General features: G+C 36.9%; 1 protein-coding gene across 6 annotated transcripts in view; it reads left to right on the top strand.

The window, feature by feature from the left end:
* ncam1a (neural cell adhesion molecule 1a) overlaps positions 1-21,421 on the top strand; it is a 312,988-nt gene that overhangs the window by 155,248 nt on the left and 136,319 nt on the right. The gene's annotated exons all lie outside the window — the stretch shown is intronic.

The raw sequence follows: 21,421 nt of genomic DNA, 5'->3' as shown, positions 1-21,421 counted from the left end.
AGATCCCTAAGATAAGGATATGAAAGCAACACCTCCGAGCAGTTTTCTCACAGGCCATTATTCCCTGAGCGGTATTGCTTAGTAATGATCCATAAACAGAACAAATTGAGCTTTTTGGTAATGGATCTATGTATCTATTTCAGGCACTGTTGACCACGTCCCCTCTGTTTATCAGTGAAGCTGCTACATTTGGGTGCGAAAACGCGGATTCAATCACCTGTGCCGGAGATCGAGGTGTCACGGCTGCCTGCCGATCTCTCTGCGAAAATGTGCCAATGCTGCGTTGGTTGTTTGCGTGTCTGACACAGCGACTCTCTCCCGTGGGAGGCAAGATGTCATTCATATTCATGAGCGAGACCTTCCGGTGCTCCCGGGAGCTAGAGCGCCGCAAAACAGCCTGCAAGGCCTTCTTGCACTTCAACTTGTGACAACATGTCATCTCACCCTCTATTCCCCAGCGATACGAACACCCACTCAGACAGAGAGCCTTTAAATTCATGAAATAAAATGAACAGGTCAACAAATGTATTTGGGGAAAGCTGTACCGTGGCTGTAGGGTTGCCAGGGTTAATTTTGGAAAAGCTGCTTCTGTGCTGAAGCTCATCCGTCAATTCGCTATTTGATACGATAAAAGCTATACAGGTTAGAATTAGCTTCAAATTATAGCAGTTGTCCACATGCTAATTTTGTGGTAAAATCCTTGTTCCTTACAATTTGAAACTTAATAAATAAAAAGAAAAAATAAAGAAAAATACACTGTATTCCTTTGTTATTCTGTCTTGCAAAGATAACCCACATACAAAAGTATGACGATTTTTGCACTTCTGTAGATTGAAGAAGAAATCATTTTTAATTAATTGAACCGAATTGTTTTCCATCGGAAGTTGATTCTGAATTTAATCGGAGACCCCAAAATCGGAATTGAAGTGTGAGGCAGCCAAAGATTTCCACCCTTAGTATCGAACATCCTTTTTCTCTAGCTATCACGAAGCAGACATGGACTACTTGTTTTAAAACCAATTGAGCGTTGGTCTTTATACAGTCGGTTTGAAACTGACTTTGAAATACTATAGCTTCACCATCAAGTAGATGTAAATATGGTACAGACTAGTGGACTGGGCTGGTAAGGTTTTCTAGTTCTAACAGTAACTGTAGACTGATTACTTGACTGGAAAAGTATAAAGTTATCATTGATCGGTCAAAACGAGACACATTAAGAAATGACAACCACAGGGCATTAAAAAAAATGAAACAGATGGAAATTTCCGGAACCCAGCACTCCCTTGTAACAATAGTAAATGATTTACTTGTTTCAGGCAATTTTCCTAACATCGAGGGCTGAGTGCCCCCTCCTGACGTCAGGACAGTCTTGCGAGTGCAAGGCAATCATCTTACCAACAACAATTAGATCTTCTGCAAAATCAGCTTGATAAGCTGTCCTATTACAAATCACTGTAGGAGATAGCTCATTATTATGGCTCATTTTTCAGGAAGCACACACCCCCTGTGGAGGTTTGGATCACATCCTTCAACGATGCAGGCTGTTTTTGGGCTGATACAAAAACTATTGTTAAAATGGATGGCGATAGCACTTGGGAGGCTTATTTAATTTATTTTTTGTTGTTGTTGTTGCTTTATACATGCCCCCTCCCCCCTCCCCCATCTGATTTATTACATTCCTACTCTCAACAATTAAGGTAGAGCTGCACAGTATGAAGAGACATAATTGGAGATCGTCCACACCAGGATATAAAATTGCTAGCTTTTAATGGTCAACAATTTGTGAAAAATAAATAAATAAATAATTACCCTTGTTGCTGCAATATAAATGAATGTTGAATGAATTTAAACATTTGATGGTAGTAATACTCATCTGTGGCGCGTTCAACTGTGCTTGATAACACGTTTGAACATATTTAACTCATTCACTGCCATTGACAGCAGTATATATTTCTCAAAATAAGTTGTTATGCATTTCTGTGAGGTCAATTTTGGACTTTGGGATCACAAAACTGAGAATTAAGCGCCCACTGACGGTCTCTGCAAATCGTTGTTGTCGAAGAATGACATTAAGTACTGAGAGACTCGTGTGTGTTGTCGTCGCTTGTAGGCCTATTCTCAAGAACAAATGAAAAATATTTTTTTACTTTTATTTTCAATAAAAAGTTTGTTATACTGTATTTAACTTCAATTTGTAATTTAGCATACAGCATCTTGGTAAAGCTTGCCTTAAAACAAAAAAAAAATGGAAATTTTGGACAAAAAAAATGGGAATTTTATTTTTGAGTTATGACAGTATCTATTATCGTGATAAGTTTTAATTTTTTATGCGTGTTTATTGATGTTTAAATGCTTCAGAAAATAGCTGGTGTTGTACACGATTAAGATTGAGGTGATGCAACGGCCAGTAATGCATATGTATGCTTCTGTATATGATTTCTCCAGTCGTGATTTGGTATTATGATGGTATTATGAGGGCTATTTATTTGAGTCGGACTAAGTAGGACATCACTGAAGGCCTGAGTGTGAAATGCATGGACTGCCACTGCATTTTCTGGAGAAATTCCTGGACAAAAGGGCAGCTAAACATGAGTCTTCATATGCAGAGACCTTATTTTGGCAAGCCAAGTCACTAACCCTCACGCTGTAGCATGGGTTATAAGAATGGAAAAAAAGAGCTTTCAGGCATCAAGTTATTCCTCGCAAGATTGTCTGGGGATAGTTGCAGTTATGTAGCTGTCTGTGTGAACTTGTTAATTTATGGATCACACCTAAGAAATCAACATCTCTATGGCAAAGAATGAGCTATACCTACTCTCACCGATGATAGGGATGGTTGCCATCAAGGTATGTTGAGTCGAGAAGGCCAAGTCATGTTAATTTCTAACTTACGATTGGCATGTCTAGCACACTTTACGCGGCGCGTTTAAGTGCTTGTGGGATTGACTGCTTTTCACGGATGTGTGGCTGGAATGGTGCTAAATCAGAGAACATAAATGATATGGTGTGTGGAAAAGAACATTTATGCTTGCTAAACTGAACTGGATCCAGAAAGGATTTACTCCAAGTTACATCATATGTCAGCGAAGAGGAATGCCCCATAAAATTAAAAGCATATTCATATATTTTGAAATATTTAATTATTTAAGTAATATTATTTGTTTAATTTCACAATAAGAGTCCTGGGTTTGAAAATATTTGTATTTAGTCTTTTGTATTTTAGACTCAAATTAGCCTTGACTAAATAGAATATTACCTTTAAATAAAATATTATACAAATTAACAAACATGAAATAAAAACAATACACACTTACTGTATATACTGTATGTAACAACAAAAACACACTTTTTCAGGAATAAAAAACTCATCCCTTCAGAGAAACAAGATGTAGCACATACAAACTATTTTATTGACGAGTTGATGAAATCACTGATAATATTTTCTTATCATGTTGGAACTAAAATATGAATATACCCTCTGCAATGTCTGTACCCCTTGCGTCTATATTACGATCAGGAAAGAGAATTTAGAAGGGTAAAAAAAATAAATAAATAAAATAACAATTTCTTACGGATACAAGTTATTTTCACAATCTTCTGACACCAAAACTATTCATTTGTGTCCACTTTTGTGTCCATTTTGTCTCAGGAAGACAACAAAATACAACCCAAACAATCGCAAGCCATCTTTGGAAAGGCCAGGATACCCTATATTAGTATGATAGTTTAAATGAATATTTGTGGTATCTGTGCTTGGCATCGGTATTGGTATCTTGAGTGCTCTCACGATATGCTCTGTTAGGAAAAACCTTAAATTCTTATTGTTACATGAATTTTCTCTTAAAGAAAAAAAATACATATGTGATAGATGTGATGTGTGAGTTGAAGGCATTGGATTAAAAGGCCAACGAAGAACACTGTGGCAAAATTGTTGAGTTAAATTATTCAAGGAGACATTACTCATCAGAGGATGAGAATTTGAATAATTCAGGCAATTATGACTTCAAATAACTGCAGCTGTACGCGATTCAAACTTGCTATTCGGCAATTCGGGAAGAGAAATCAATTTCCAACTCGTAATAGCACTTTTCTGTGTTTAAAAATAGGCACACAAAGAGCAAATAAAATGTAAATTTTGAAGACACTCAAGTGTGCTTAAAGAGTGAATTACAGACGTTCTAGTGTCATACTCACTTTGTGGATAATCACTGACACATTATAATTTTCCCATCACATAAATTATGAATCAGTTTCGAGTTGCAGTATGACTTGACACTGTTTAAATGTCCTATATTGTTGTACAGTATATATGATTCAATGTCAGAAAGCAGCCACATCTTTCCTGTTTTGAAATGGGAACTCACCATTTAATTTCCTACATGAATGCTCCGAATGTTTTTGGTTTTTTTCCATCTGCTTTTTCTGTCTTACACAAAATGTTTCACTCGGATGCTGGCACCAGCCTGATTTTATGTTTTAGAGCTTTTACACATCTCACCCAGAGTGGCCAAATTTCTCAGACCCAAAAATAAATTAAATAAAAAGAGCAATGTGTGATTAGAAGAACAGTTGTTAGTGTGAAAGTTGAATTTGTTCATTATATCTGGTATTTTTCATTTTGTAAGATGACACTATTGGGTCATTATAAGTCATTTCATAATTTTCTTTAATCGTGCCACCAGACCGACACAGATTATCTAAAAAAAAAAAGCACCAAAAATAAACAATCTAATATTATTGATAGAAAAAAAATCACATATTTTATGTCTGTGCTCTGAAGAGTTTTTTCAAAAAAAAAAAAGAATAGTAGTTTAGATGCTTTTTGTAAAGCCATTTTTAACTAGCGATGTCTAGAAAACTGTCTGACCCATAGTCTTCACATTTTCTACAGGATATCTCCATTACTAATAGCCTCCCAGCATGGAATGTCAATGGGTATAGTACAAGTTTATGGTATATGGTAAGTACTAGAGGTGTAACAGTTCAGAGAGGGCACGGTTCGACACATACCTTGATTTGGGGGGTCACGGTTTGGTTCTGTATAACAGAAAAAAGTGAAACAATCGTCCAAAAAGCATGATTCTTGGTTTCTTTCCGTTTATATTTTTAGCAGACGTAAGTTCAGGTAACCGTTTGATCAAAATCATGTCAATTAAAACATTTAAAAGCTTTATTCTATTTTAAGGTTCTCTTTAGGAAAGACTTAAAAAAAAGAATAGCTTTTCATCTTTGTCAGCGGTAGCTTTCATTGGTAGGGAATGTTAGTTGCTTCAAAAATTTTTAAATGAACACATTCACAGATATTCAGATGAGGGAAGATACTAATCATAACCGAAGGGATTTAACTACCTGAAGGTAGCATAGCAGATGTGCAGGACAGCAAAAGTACCTTGGAATTCTACGCGTAAATAGAAATCAGGAGGCAGCTCGAAGGGCAGCCAAGACAAAATACCTTAGAAGGGTAAGGCGAATCCTGACCAGCAAGAATTAGATCCAGTCCATAAACATCTATGCATTGCCAGGAATCAGATATTCAACATATATCCCTGGCCCCTGGAGCAGATGCAATTCACTGATATCAAGACAGAAAAGTTTCTTACAATGCATGGAAGACTCGAGCTCAAGCCTCCCGAGGCTGTACACAAAGTGGAAAGAGGGGGGCATGGACTATTAAGCGTCCAAGGCACCATCTATGAGGAAACAACAGGGCTCCAAGAATACATCAAGATGATGGCACTCAGACAATTTCTCAGACAACAGAACCCCTGTAAGGATAAGGACCAAGATGGACTGTCATGGTGGCGGAATTAATCATGGCAACACAAGAACAGCCCCTAAACACAAGATCAATTGAGGCTGGGGTCTACCACATAAGAGAAGATCCCAGGTGTAGGCTGTGCAACGACGCCCCAGAATGTTACGGTACATCACAACAGGGTGTAGATGCTGGTGTGCAAGGCATACATGGAGCGGCATAACCAGGTAGCAGGAATAGAGTACCGTAACAGATGTACTCAATATGGATTGGAGGTCTCAGAAGCAAGATGGCAGTTGCCTTGATGACACCATGATGACCAATTTTCTAGGATCGGAATAAAAACAATAACCACATTTAAACGAGACTTGGCTGTCAGTTTCTAGTCAGTGGTTGTAGTAGTAGCAGCAGGTGTCACAGAATTTGTTATCCATCGATCCATTTTCTGGATCACTTATTCTCACTATAGTCCAAAGTGTACAATAAAGTCACTTATTTGTAGTCCGTGCAATGAAACTTCACTTTTTGTAGCGGTTGGGCTGAAGTCCAGCTGCACTGAAGTGTGAGAAATCTGAGCTTGTATCCAGCTTTCCGTGATTTATTAAATTCAACAGTCTTCGGCAAAGTGATTTCCATAAGTTATTTTTCTAGATCTGCCATTTGTGTGTTTTGGATCTGGCAATAGATGATGTGGAAGCAGAGTTTGAGGGGTGAGACTAGCAATAGCGCATCTCTGCAATTCCGCTTTTGTTTACAATTCCTTCTCAATGACACCTAGCAGACCCAACAACAATCCATGGAGAGCCAACTGGCGGTGGGTCTTCAATCGCCTATCTCCTGAAGACACCATGACATTTTTTTTTTTTTTTTTTTTTCATGTTTTGAAGAGTGATCTGGAGTGCAATTAACTTGCATATTAATCACTGAGCTCCGTCACATCTGAACTGAGATGATTCAGGACAACTACAAAAATGCTTGCATTCCCTGTTTGTAGATATTTATACTTTTACTCAAACAAACAGACGAAAATTCTGTCAAAACATCTTGCACCACTTATGAAAATAATTTTATCAAGTCTATGATCTTTTAAATAAATAAAGTTAAGTCTCATACCTGTTGTCAGTGTGTTTGGGGAATATTGTTTAAGTTGCTAGAAAATTTTCCCAGATATTGCTGTTTATAAGCAACTTTTTAAAGTATGATGCCAAAAAGTGCCTCAACTACCCTTCATTCAATATTTTTTTCATGAAAGAAAATATTGACAATAGAAACCAAATATTTTGGATTATTAATTAATTTATCTTAACAAGTGTGTGACTTCACTAGAATTTCCACAGGAAATTGTGTGGTCATCAGGTGTGAAGCTTTTGATGAAATGACATGGAATGACCTATTTCAGTACATCACATACAGTAATTATTCCATTAGAATCTTCTACATTTACGGAAAATCAGTTGTTCAATTTTATCACTGTGTACTGACAGTTGATGTTAGTCACCGTGACAGAGCTTTGCTTGAAAGTCATCCCCGAAAGCAATATTCCACAGTCACCAGTAGTTCAAATGAAAGATAAAGAGGGTTGACTATCGATCCTTGCGGCTCTCCATGGAACATTCTGACCCTCCAAGATGATTTCCAGTGGGAATAAAATGACTTCTGAAATGCCCGCAGCATCCATTTTCACAGCTACGTTGTCTTCTGAACTCAAATAAAATATGCTCACTCTCAAGATTTTGTAGGTTGTTGGCATTTTGGGATAGTGATACCCCCCTTTACAGAACATAAAAAAAGCCAGCTCTATGACTGTAAAACCTGTAAAACCTCCTTGCCGCTGCAAGGTTATGCTGAAATTTCAAGTCTGATTGAGAAATGACTCATGATAGCTCAATATTGTTGCTTTTGGGAGATTCCAAAAGAACAATGTGTGTACAAACAAACATACTGGTGATTCAGTTACGTTCAGTGGCTGCAACATCAGACTCAGGGTGTCTTGAATTTGTGTTGATCAAGGGTTCTCAAACTTCTTGGAGTTAGGGACCCCTTATAAATTTCCAAGCAACCTGTTTGCAAATGTTTGTGTAAACAAAACAAAAACTTACTTTTCAGCCATACTGACAGATACCAAAATAACCAAACTGGGTCAATTGTCCCCAAACAGGTTGCTGCCAATTATTTAATCAAAACCACTATTATATATTAAAATGCTGGCTACATTGCCTCATTAGCAAGAAATTGTAGACACCACATTTTGACGAATTTCAAACTTGTTACATTTTGAAAAACTGCTTGAATTGATGCTTTATTGAAGCCTCATAAATACTTTCACAATTTAATAGAAAATAAAATTAATGCAAATATGTCTTTAAAAAAATACTATATATATATATATATATATATATATATATATATATATATATATATATATATATATATATATATATATATATATATATATATTTATTTATACATTTTTTTTTAATTAAGCACCCAAATTATTTCACGGACCCCTGCAGTCAGGCCACAGGCCCCCAGGGTCCGCAGACCCCAGTTTGAGAACCACTGTACGAGAGACTAGTTGTTATGGTACAAGGCATTGAGTCTAATAAGTGGTGGACCCCGAGCAGACAGGACACAGGTGAACGAAAAGAGAATACATTTACCAAAACTATAGGAGCAAATAACAGGTGAACACAGTAGCAACTCAAAATCAGTCAGAGCACTCAGAGCAGGTAGAAAGTACAACCAAAAGTAACACTATGAAACGAGAATGGACAGATAACCAGTGGATAAAAGTGGAGGGGACGGAGTAGACAGGCCCGCGCTGTTTGGATACGCAGCTAGTTAACTGAAGGAGTGGCACACGGACAAAAAACTCGAATCACAAGCAAAGTATCTAAACAAAAAATACAAAGAATGCTTGGACTCAATATCGATGGTAACTTTGCAGGTAACGGCGGTCCTGTCAACCACACAGCAGAAACAGATTAGGCATGCTGATGTGACTCTAGTGGTCACTCTTAGGCATATTACTTCCAAAATTTGATATATTTTTTATGAGTAGTTATCAGTTGCTTCATCGCCTCCTTAGCAAGCAAATGTAGACACCAAACACATTTTGACAAATTGCAAAATTACCTTTTTAAAATAATAAATCGCTTGAATCGATTGCTTTATTGAAGAGCCATGAGAACTTTCACAATTTAATAGAACATAAAGTTAAATTAACACAAATACTTTTTTTTTAATAACCCAAATTATTTCACAGACCCCTGCAGTCAGGCCACCGACCCCACTTTGAGAACTACTGGTGTAGAGTACTTCAAACAACCCTGATCTAAAACCTATTGAACATTTGTTTGGCGCTGAAATGTTTGTCTGAGTAGCTATGATAATCAGTTTGTTGATTTTATTACAAGCTCTTGCAGATAAATTACACTTAGAAGTCATTGAGTGGCTATACTTAGAAGGAAGACTGACATTTTTAGTTCCAATCTGAAACCTTTGACATTTTACACATTCATCTTTGCCATCTTTACAAATAGGAGTTGCTCTTTTGTCTCAGTCATTTTCAAATTGTTCATTTGATGTGTCACACGTGGTCACGCTGGTGAAAAAATTCGAACCCTCTGACTTCTAGTTCTTCTTTCTAATGTAGGTGTGGGCAATCAACGGCCTGTGAGTTGCTTTCTAATCAGCATGGCTTCCATCACAAAGCATAATGATTCGACTGTCACTCTTGCTGTCTGCTTGAAGTAGCATTAAAATAGCAAACGGTTTTGTATTCTCAATGGCCACCCGAGCCTGAAAGAGGAGCTGCTGACAATAGGTAATTCATCAGTGTCTGATTTGCTGCAGAGGAGGAAGAGGCGCCATGCATAACCCGCACATCACCACCATCTCACCCCCTCCATGTTTTCACCGTTATCTACATCATTTCCACATATCAATTTGGAGTATTCTGAAGGCAACTTTTAGTTTGTGTTTAAGGTAAACTTGAAGAAAGCTTGAAACTGCCAATGTCGGTCAAATATTTTTGACTAGTAAATATGTTCAAATGTATTTGCCAGTATGTTGAGAATGGATGTGGATTTAAAAATATGTTCAAACATATTTGCAAATATGAACGTATTTCATAATGTGTGTGTGTGTGTACAAATATATATATATATATATATATATATATATATATATATATATATATATATATATATATATATATATATATATATATATATATATATATATATATATATATATGTCAGATGTGCAGGCCAGAATATATGTTTTTTTTTTTTGTTTTTTGTTTTTTCTTTAAGGAAGTCCACTGCTTGGTCTAAATGTTTAAGACACAGTTCTAAGACATACAACACATCTGTCTCACCTTTGTCAGATTTTTTTCGTCTTGTGGTTTTTGAGACGCTTTGTTTAAGTTATGTTTGGTGTTCTGGAACTATACAATTTTTGCATCTGGTTGGGGAAAAAAGAAGTAATGTGCCTTGAATGAATTTATTCAAAGACCGTTGAGACCTAATGCCCTTCGGTGGCATTGAGGAAACAATTGCTATCTTGTAATAGAAGATGATGTCTGTGGTCCTTTATTCTTCACAAGTTTTTCTGCAGTGTCTTTATCAGTTTTGTCTTGTCTGTTTCTTCCATGTTTGCTGCCTTCCTTTCTGACCTCTTCTTCTTACATCTCCGTAAAGGTAAGAAACTGCCTTTCATACGATGCTTGTGTTTATTTTGCAACTTGGAATGGTTGCACACATTAGATAAGCTGCATAGCATGAATATGAGACTCCTCAGTCATCTCATTTCCTATCCAGCGGTGTATTACAAAATCACACGCACATGTGAGATTCGTTCTAAAAACGTCACTCTTGAAGTGACAGCAAGATGGTGAGAGTGTAAATCAACATTATTGCTTGACACAATCTAACCTGGGGTGGTCACCTCACAATCATCCCAAAGGAATTAATGGAATTAGAATTATTCATTTCCAAGGTTAAAATGTCTCCATCATGAAAGCTTTATTAACTGTAAGTGAAAAGAGAATCACAGTGAGAGCTTTTTTCTTTATACTAGCATTTTTACACCAACTTCTAATAAGTGACGGGTATAAGATTTTTCCAATTTGACTATCAATTCCGGTTTACAATTTGATGGTTTCTTAAGTATCTTATGAATTATGATGGTTTCTTAAGTATCTTATGAATTATGAGAATGAACTCGATAATATAAAATTACATGAACATCCACTTTTTTTCTGCTCTTTGACTTAGAGCAGCCCACCTCTGTTGATTGGTTCAGTTCACTGTTGATTATTGTTAATGGCCCTTGACGCCAGATGGTCAGTCCAGCCCTAATTGCATTGAACCCTTGTCAGTCCTCTAAAATGTACCATAATTCCCCATATAAGAGACATACCTGTGTATTAGACTCACCCTTAATTTCAGGGTCAAATTCTTGTATTTTCTATGTTACTGTGTATAAAACACACCAACACTATGGCAACAATGTCAAAACTATAGCTGAACAGAATAAATCTCTTCTTTTGTAAATTCCTCATACTTTCTTGTGATAATATACATAAATAATATATTTGTTGCCTGTTAAGTTAAATGTATTTCAGATTTCCCACATTGTGAGCGGTCCAAGAACGCCTCACCAGTGTAATGTTAAATGTGATCGAAGCAGTTCTTTTTCTTTTTCTTCACAACGCCGTCCAAGGTCTTTCTACCAAAAAAACAACAAAAAAAACAAAGTTCCACAGCAACCATGTTTCACCAAGTTTATGATAGTGTGTATATCCCCAAATATCACAATCAATAAACAAGTCAAATGGAATACTTTTCCTTGTTCTCTAACCAGAGTATTTTTAATCTAAACAGATGAAGACATACATTTTACGTGATCTTTTCCGTTTTAGTAATATTCCTGCTTGTGAACAAAGATGGACTGAGGCGTAGGTTTACCCTGCTTGCTTATTTTGTTGAAAATCATGCCATAAGTAAAATTCACCTAGCAATAGAGAATGCAAAGTATCTTTTGAACAAACTGCTGCTCTTATCTCAAGGGGCCACTCTTATCAAGGCGCCACTATACAGTTCTCAGTCAAGAAAAAAACTTACTCAAGTGATTTGGACTGGTGGAATGGGTCCGTCATATGGGATCATCAGCTTGTCTTGCCTTTTGAAACCGATCAAAGACACTCTTCTATCTGCCATTGCATACCCCTCGCCCCACCCCAAGTGTTGGTTGGGATGCTTTTATCAAAAGCTCTGATCCTTGTGATAATACAGTTTTAGGGCGCAGGGATGGGACGGGGGAACGGTGGGAGGGGGGGGGGTGATATCTGTTCCTCAGTAGTGGCTTTTGATACACTTTGCATTTGGGAGATAAGAACTTAATGGGCATACCATTCAATTAAAGAATGTCAGAGTGCAGCATTATCAGTGTTCACATGACTCAGAGTTCTCGAAAGACGCTCAAAGACCTCTGGGGCTCATTTGGCAAAGTGACAGTAGGGTTCTTGCTCTCAGATGAGTGAGTCTTTTTTCCCAATAACTAAGTTACACTTTGAACAGTGTGGGCTAACTCTTAAGTGCAGTTTGTTTTTCGTATCTCAGCCATCCGACCTTGCCAGGCTTGTCAACCCAGGCAACTCATTCAACATATCCAAGGACGACCCAGCCTTAACTCATTTACTGCCATTCCACCTCGTAAACATGAATCTTTAACGGCATCAGCAGATGACCGTCATCAGTCGTGAGTTAAAAACAAAAATCATAATAAAATAAAATAAACAAAAAGTAACAATGATAAAAATGATTCTCACTAGTGATACTCAACATATTTATTCGTGTCCACTTTAGTGGACATTTGCTTACAGTAATCCCCCGTTTTTTGCTGTTAATGTGGGCAAGAACTCCCCGCACCACCCACCGCGATAAATGAAAAACCGCAAGGTAGCCCGACCCCACCCCCACACCCCCACCACCACCACCACCAAAACAGAATTTTCATGCAAATGTAGGGTATGTGGGTACCTGCATTTTTTTTTAATGTGAAAAGTATTTATATTTTACATATTTAAGACAAATATTATGGCAGTAAACATATTTAATTCATTCTTAAATTATTAAACCTGATGCAGTAACTGTACTGTTATACCTTCCTTTCCCATCCCATCCGATTATAAACGAGCAGGTGTAGATACAACTCTGGCAGGGAGTAAATTACAACTCATGCCCTCATTGGTCAATGGTTGTGGCAAGAGCAAATAATGTGTCCTTTAGGAGTGCCCGTCTCCCTCATTAAACTCTCAGACGCTGTTAGATAGGCGTGTAAGAGGAGCAGGAGAAAACAGAGCTGCACCAGAGCATTGTAAATCTCTTACCTAGATATATATATATATATATATATATATATATATATATATATATATATATATATATATATATATATATATATATATATATATATATATATATATATATATATATATATATATATTTGTATCTTTTTTTATATACTTTATATATTTGTATATGTACAAATATGTACTTTTATATATTTGTTGTTGTTTTTAATAGGCACAGTTTTAAGTTGATTTATTATTGGCTTCCAGATTTGTAAAAATGGCTGATGCTGATATTCATCAAAATGTCAAAAAATCGACCGCACCAAATGGCCCAACTGGTCATCCATCCATCCCTAAATTCAATAAAGGAAATGAAATCAGCCTGTTTTGAGGGTGATGGTTCTGCCTGACGCTAATGAAGCACTCACTGTCCTGTCGTTTGTCAAGTGTAAAACAAGGCCCAATAAATGCACTCAAAACATTGGTTGTATTTTCTCTAATGGAGCAGCACCTTTCCATCACTTCATGGCAGAGATACTGTATATTCTTTCTCTGAGTGTTCCTTCTGCGACTACATCAACTACCAGGTTTTTTGCAAGTAGGCTATGTCAAAATACCCTGAGAGGCGACCCTCCCATAGTGTCCCAATATAATTGCAGTGGAGCCCAACAGAAGAGCTGTGTAAACAAAGTACGAAAAGCATGTCAGCGTGTCTTACCCTGAACCACAGTGAACGCTTGAAGACTAGACCGCAACAGAGTTCATTCTTGGTTTCAAGAACATTTTTGTGTTCTCCCTCTGCAATTGCATCAGAAGTTGTTTTTATTATGAAACAAAACAGATTCAATTAGGCGAATAGGAAAAAGTAACACAAAAAAAATGAAAATAGAGAGCAATAGTGGGGGGAAAAGCAAAGGGATCTTTTTGACTTATCTCCCAAGAGCTTTCGCTAAAATACAGCATCTAATCTACTCTGCTTTTTTGTGTAGGCTTTGTTTCTCCTCATGACCAGTTGGTTTCTCTTTTTTGCTAACTCATATTGAGCTCCAATTTGAGAAAATACAGCCCCAGAACATTCATGCAACATAGATTCAGAGTTGGAAATAAACCAAAAAATACCAATAGAAATTAAAAGAAAAAAATCTATTCATTCTTGTAAGCTTCTTTTTGGAATAAGTTCTCTTTAGAATAATACAGCATTTTTTGTGGGTTTTTTTTTAAATAATGTAATAATATATGAAAATAGTTTTGTAAAAAAATATATACCATATTTTTCGGACTATAAGCCGCGACATTTTCCTAATGATTTGAGCCCTGTGACTTATAGTCCAGTGCGCCTTATCTGCTGTTTTTTTGTTTCACCAGTCAAGCAAATGTGTGTATCTGTTCAAGGAGTCAGTTTATATAACAACTTAGAAATAGAACTGAAAAGATGCGAATCACTGTGAATCACAATGTCTAAATTGAATAAGATCTTGTATAAAAGTTTGTGACGTGTAAATTTGATATACGGTATACAGTATTTATGATTGCATTTATAATATTATGATTGTACATATTATTTATGTGCGGTGTGTGCAATGTTCACAAAATTAATTTATCAATTAAACAGTGGGAGACAGAATGCTATCAAAGTGTTGATTTTAAGTTTTAACTGTTATTTAACTCTGCAGTATTCTGTTGGTGATATGTAGGTAATATCAATCCACCCATTTTCCGTAAAAATAATGTTTCGAATGAACATACAGGCATGTTCGCTTTGTTAAAGAAAAAATGTATATAAAAAAAAAAAAAACTTTCATAGACGGCCTTTTTACATAAATATCTGATGCCATGACCTGCGGCTTATAGTCCAGTGCGGCTTATCCGTGGCAAAAGATGTTTTTTTTGCTCAATTTTTAATGCTGCTGCTAATACACCGGTGCGGCTTATAGTCCAGAAAATACTGTATATATGTTTTTAGTGTTGACGAGAATTTTACCCATTTTTGCCTGTACAATGTTCATCATTGTCATGAAAAATTAACTCATCGGTCAGTCTGCCTTTCCAACCAGCTCATTTGGCCTCTTGTCAAAAACATCCTATTCAATCAGTCCAATCGACACCAGGTGCAACCAATTACCTACCTGCTATATGCCTGCCTCTTCCTGTGAATCCCTGCCAGATCGTCTTGCTCTCATGGGAAGCTTTCGCATTTGTGTTCTGCCTCCCCTGACTCTGACCCTGACAATGTGAACGCCTTGACCCTTGTTCTTTCTGCCTGGATTCTGACCCTGCCTGCATCTAACTACCCAAATGCTCATTACCTTGGTAAAAATGACACTCTCTGCCTGCCTAACTAAGATTCCATCAGCTCCTTTGTCCATCTGCCTGTTCCCAGCCCCCCAAGCCTCCGTGTGCAAACCAGCCAGCCAGCTAATGCAAAGCTAGCATCATGAAATGTTAATAATGTTTGTAATGTAGAAAAATTTTGATGTGGAAAATGGAGGCAATGCAAAGGTGACTTGAAATGTTTGACTTGAAATTTAGCATATTGTATAGAGCAGAGGTGTCAAACTCATTTTTGTCGCGGGCCATTTTGTAGGGAGAACTTCCTTCATTGGGCCGATATGTTGAGAAAACCAAGTCGATTTTAAATTTTCTCATTGTATTATTACTGTACACAACAAATTGATGGCTTAGGTGTTTTTAAATCAGAAGTAAAGCAGCCTAGTTTGTTCATTTATTGTTTACATTACTGTAACAGAACAAACCAAAAAAATCTCAACTTTATTTTTCGTTATACACGACAAGCTAAAGTTTAGCAAGGGTCATGGAAACTTACATGAGTTTCTTTTGCGGGCCACATAAAATGAAGTGGCGGGCCGGATTTAGTCCCCGGGCCTTGAGTTTGACCCCTGTGTTATAGAGGAAAGCCTAGAGCCGCACTTCAATACTTCAATACGCCACCTGAAAACATTGCTGTGTGCCTCCCATAAAGAAAGAATTGAAAATAAAATGCACACTGCTCCACGAGTCATAAAAAAGGGATAGATTTGTTCAATAGACATAACTGAAGACCATTTGTATGCACTTTCAATTGTCCTCATTATGCTTTTAAGGTATTGGATTGGGATAAGCAGATCTTCAAAATCAAGTCACTCGGATAAATGTCACTATTATGAAATGAAAATACGGTAATGGAATTTTAGGATTTCATACCTGTAAGGCTACCGTATTCACATTTTTTTTCTCACACATAAAAATGAGCCTGATTATTCAACAAACAATTATGACGATTTGGAAAAAAAGTAGTCGACAAATACTACAACTAATGTTCAAAATAGGCTTTGGGAGAAAAAACAGCATGTAGTGTGAGTTGATCTAATATACATTAAGCTTTCATAGTTTCTTTCCCCACAGTTTATAGAGGTAGGAATCCTTGTCTCATGTCATAGTTTGACTCAGATATTTTAATCTAAAACTTGATTTAGAATCAAATTTTAATTCAAAGCAATTTATGACTCGAAACAGTTCAATTCGATTTATTTTGAAAAATGATTTCTGCTTCAATCTCTAGATGTACAAAGATCATCATACTGCAGTCTGCTATGCTGCAGGGTAACAAAAGGAGGCAAAGGCTTTTTTTTTTTTTTTTACATTTTTTTTTTTTCCACAAAAAACAGTATGTGGACAACTGCTATCATTTGAAGCTAGCTATAAAATGTACATCTTTTATAGCTTCTATTGTATAAAATGAGATGAAACAGAAGGGGCATCTATGTCATAAAAATGTAGAACAAGATTTATTGTTATTTCACGAAAAATTGCAGTTCCAATTTTTTTAATGTACAAATGAAGATGATTAATATTTTTCAGTGCGTTTATGACAAACAAGATATAAAAATAAACTTAGTCAAGGGAGTAGCTAAATTAAGATTATATGCAAAGCATGAAACGTGTGCCAGGTGGTTAATCTCTGTACCTGCAAGCATATCATATTCATTAGCAAAACAGCAAAATGTCACATTCACATTCATTTGGCTTTCATGCCTCATAAAAGTTTGGAAAATGTAATGAGCCTGTGTTAGTCTCGATGTCCAATTATCACATGTTAGTGCCACTGCTCATTTTCTGTCAAGACACTGGCGATTTTTCTTTCAATTGCTGAGTAAAACCTTTTGCACAGCTAGAGTTGTGTACTAGGATGCAGGTATCATGTGGCACCTGGACTACCTTATTAAGTTATTACGAAACTGTTAAGATTTGAAAATTTCGGTAAAACGTTTTGAGACCGGGTCTGCAGAGAAAGCCGCTCAAAGCAAACAAAAGCGTAAGAGTAAATATGATTTGTATGAGTATGAAGGAAAAAAAGGTTAAGCTACTTATTTTATTTGTTTATTTATTGTTTCAAATTCCTGGACCCGAGAACCAGTTGAGAACCAGTTGGAACCGGAATCGAACAGAAGATCCCAAATCAGAACCAGGGATCGTCCAAATTCAAATGATACCCAAACATAGGCGCAGCTGTTTCATGTAAAAACCTCTGTGGTTTTGTTTTGATACCTTCCTATTTATAATACCCATTTTGGAACATTTTAAAACAATTTTGAATCATTATTAATGAGGATCACGATTCTTATGTGAATCGATTTTTTTGGAACACCCCTACAAGTTTATGTCCACATTGTTTCAACAGTATCCTGTCTCTGTAAAAAGATTGGTGGGTGTTGTGTAACTATACCCTCAACTGGAGAAAATGGGAGGGCGGGCGCTGCCAATTGCTGCATGGTCTAAACAAATATCAAAGTGCACCCTTCACAAAAAGCTTCCTATTCAATTTTCAGAAAGCCTGTCATTTGGCATCCTTGTCACCGCCAAAAAGGTTTTTAGGTCACTCCACCCTCCTGATATCAACGGCAGCGTTTTGTGGACACAGACAAGCCAAGCATGCCGTCTGCTGCCGTTCCGAAGGCTCATCGTCATTCCTCTAGTGTGTGTGGAACTTTGTCAAACCTTTTTGCCGCCACATTTTTTTTTATTGGCATTTCTTTGTTGAGTCAGCGTGGTAACCACACGGGTTGGAATGTTTTGTGTTCCCGTTGGGACAGTACAGTCTGAAAGCTGCGGCTGCACATTGCTTCAGTTACGTGACGCCAAGACACTCAGCTTGCAGTCTGTGGCTGTTTCAAGTCATTACCTCCCCCAAGGCTGTTTTAGTTTTGAGCATTGTTTATCAATGAGTGGATTAATTCAAAGGGTGCCTCCCCCCAAAAAACCCTCAAAGGATGGCTTCTTTGGATACCAAACTAGTATAGACTAGTATTAGGGTCGGCAACCTTTAACACTCAAATATACACTGTATATATTATATATATATATATATATATATATATATATATATTTTGCAACTTTCTATAAACTCTATGTGCCCACAACTGGGTTGTGATGGCCTCGGGCAGATTTTATACAGTCTGGTGAGCCATAATGTACAGCAATAATGATGAAAATAATGATGAAAGTCGCATGCAGCTCGAGAGCCAGCTCCGACCCCATACTGGTTGAATTAGTGCCATGTAGAAAATCATACTTTATCATTTAGAAAACAGGAATGAATTGAATGCTAATTTTAAAGAATGCATATACCATTATCTTAGCTGCGTGCCCTCACAAGAGGCATGGGGATGCTGGAGTGTCTCTTAGCTGTCTTCAGGCAGTAATTAAGATATATCCTGAATTACTTGCCAAATAATTTATTGTATTTTTAAAAATTTACATGAATTAGACCATTAACCAACAATACATTTATATTATGAATTGATAGTTTTTAATAATCAAACATTTACACTTATAAATATCCAAATTATTGGAATGTCAGCTTCTCAAGTATTTATATGCAAAATGTGCATTGACTTTGTGAAACACATAAGACTGGTTCAGCCTATTTTCTGACACGAACAGACCCAAACTAGAAATTAAAAAACGTTTTTTTTGTTTTTATTAGGACATTTGATGCCACGTTATTCCCAGAAGTTATCTGTATGAATGCTTAATTCAACTACAAAAACAATCATAGATTATTTTGGAAAAAAGACCTATAAAACATATTTCCTTAAAATGCTATGAAATGAATATCAAATTTCATTTCTTCTAACATGACACTTCTATTTCATGAGAGTAAAATTGCTTCAACAGTGCAGCCGATACTAGTATCAGCTGTCATCGCAAGTACTGATACCTTGAAATAAGGACAGGAATTGGCCTGACAGTGATAACTGGTATCGATATTCGCCCATTCTTAGTTTTAACTTTTATGCTGTCAATTTAAGAATTTTCTCATAGAAAAAGGGGATTCAAATTGAAACAGTTTTTAAATTTTGATCAATTAAACAACATATTTATCGATTATCAAAACAGTTGTCAATTGTTCTTTGTTATTTTTAGTAACTTGAGGAAAAAGAAAGAATTCTTGCTTGCAAGAGTCCCTTCTGGCTATCTTCTTGACGCTCAACAGATGCTCAACAGGATGGTGGCTATGGTGGCTGCCTCCTAAAAATAAGTGTGTTTGCGTGTGTGTGTGTGTGTGTGTGTGTGTGTGTGTGTGTGTGTGTGTGTGTATGTGTGTGTGTGTGTTGCTGATAGTGTATAGTGATGTATCGTGCATGTGTGCGTGTTGCCCATCAGTTTAGATAAGAGGCCGTCATCACCGTCTGACGTTTGACCGCAGCAGTGAGTGTGAGCCAGAAGGAGGCAGCCATTAAAGGGCTTCCCCCTCGTCTTTCTCACATTCCTTCCATAGTTGTTTATGTACATGTCTAGGTTAACTGTTGCTCTGGTTCTCAATCTTTTTTTCAGTCATACCCGCTGTGAAATATTTTTTCTGCCAAGTACCCTCTAACAAGGCTGGAAACAAAAAGACTTAAACCAGAGAGCTGTACTATATGTGTCGGATTTAATATACTTTGGAACTACATTTGTAGTGGTATCTCTGGGTGTATTTTGCTCATGTTGATTGATCGTGACATCATCAGTGTTTTTATTTTTTGTCCTTTTTAGGGGTGTTTTTTTTTTTTCTTTTCCCCTGGCTAATCATTTATTTCAAATTCAAATTGTTTTTTTTATTTTTTTCATCTTTATCCTCCATCCATTTTGTACTGCTTTATAATACGGCTGGGCCTCGAGAGGACAATAACCTTAAATAACAATAACTTCCAACAGCACTAGCATACCATATCGTTTTAACTCTACATTAGATAAAATGTTTATAAAAATTACATCAATGGTGGGCAATATAATCAGTCCCCTCCCTAAAATATTGATTAGGAAATAGCTGTATATGGCTGTACGGTAGTTCCTCTGTTTTTCATAACCCTGAAAAAAGTTATGGCACATCAGCAGAATTACTCAAAAATATATTTGTAAGTACCATGGAATCAATATGTATCCTGCCTTTGGGTAATGTTGTTAAGTGCACTATTTTTTTGTCTTGTTTTAGTAGACTAAAAGTAAAGCTGCCATTTATGCTCTAAGAGTCTAAATAAGCATTGCTTTTAGTTACACTGTGTTTTTAATTTACTGTTTGCGCTTGTGGCACGCAGTCCAAACACTCCACATTGCCAAACAAGGCCCTGTCGCTCTGAAAAACGACAGTCAAGTGTCCTTGTCAGCGTCTCCACCTGCCTCCATATTACCCCCCCCCCCCCCCCCGTTTCCCCCACATACCCACCCCCATTCCCTCCTGAAGTTCTACACTCCCCACATCCTATTGGAAGAGGGCAGGCGTTACCATGGCAACTGCAGCGAGTGGACTGTGCAAGAAGGGTCTGGTGGCTGCTAATGTGCATGTGTAGGTGTCTAAGAGACACCAGTGCACCAGGCCGAGGCGATCCCTTGCCCACCCCTGAAAAGTGCCATTGAAGTGTGAATTAGCAGAAACAGATGACATCATTACAATGTCACTGTATGAATGTTAATTGATGCCTTAATTGTCGCCTACCTCACTAGTCACACAAATGAACCGGAATTCTTTCTGCCCATAGAAACAGTCTTCTTCACACAGGGACATTGTAGCACACATATTGCTGTTGCTAACCAAAACGGCAGCATCAAACAGCGGCAAACGCCAACTGTTGAGTATTAACTGGCAAACTTGCTCAATCATAGCCTCTTTAGATCAAGACTATTCCGTATGTCTGCTGTGAGCATTTATTGAGCATTTATTTTTAGTCTTCATCTTTTCTTTTCGAAATTGATTAATTGATTATTATTTGTCGTAATCACTGAATGGTTTGAAGACCTCCTGCAATTGACTGGCAGCCAGATCAGTG

Source organism: Hippichthys cyanospilos, chromosome 18 (assembly GCF_059441005.1).
Source record: "Hippichthys cyanospilos isolate Australia breed blue-spotted pipefish chromosome 18, RoL_Hcya_1.0, whole genome shotgun sequence".
NCBI lineage: Eukaryota > Metazoa > Chordata > Actinopteri > Syngnathiformes > Syngnathidae > Hippichthys > Hippichthys cyanospilos.
This window is presented reverse-complemented; position numbering and strand designations above follow the sequence as displayed.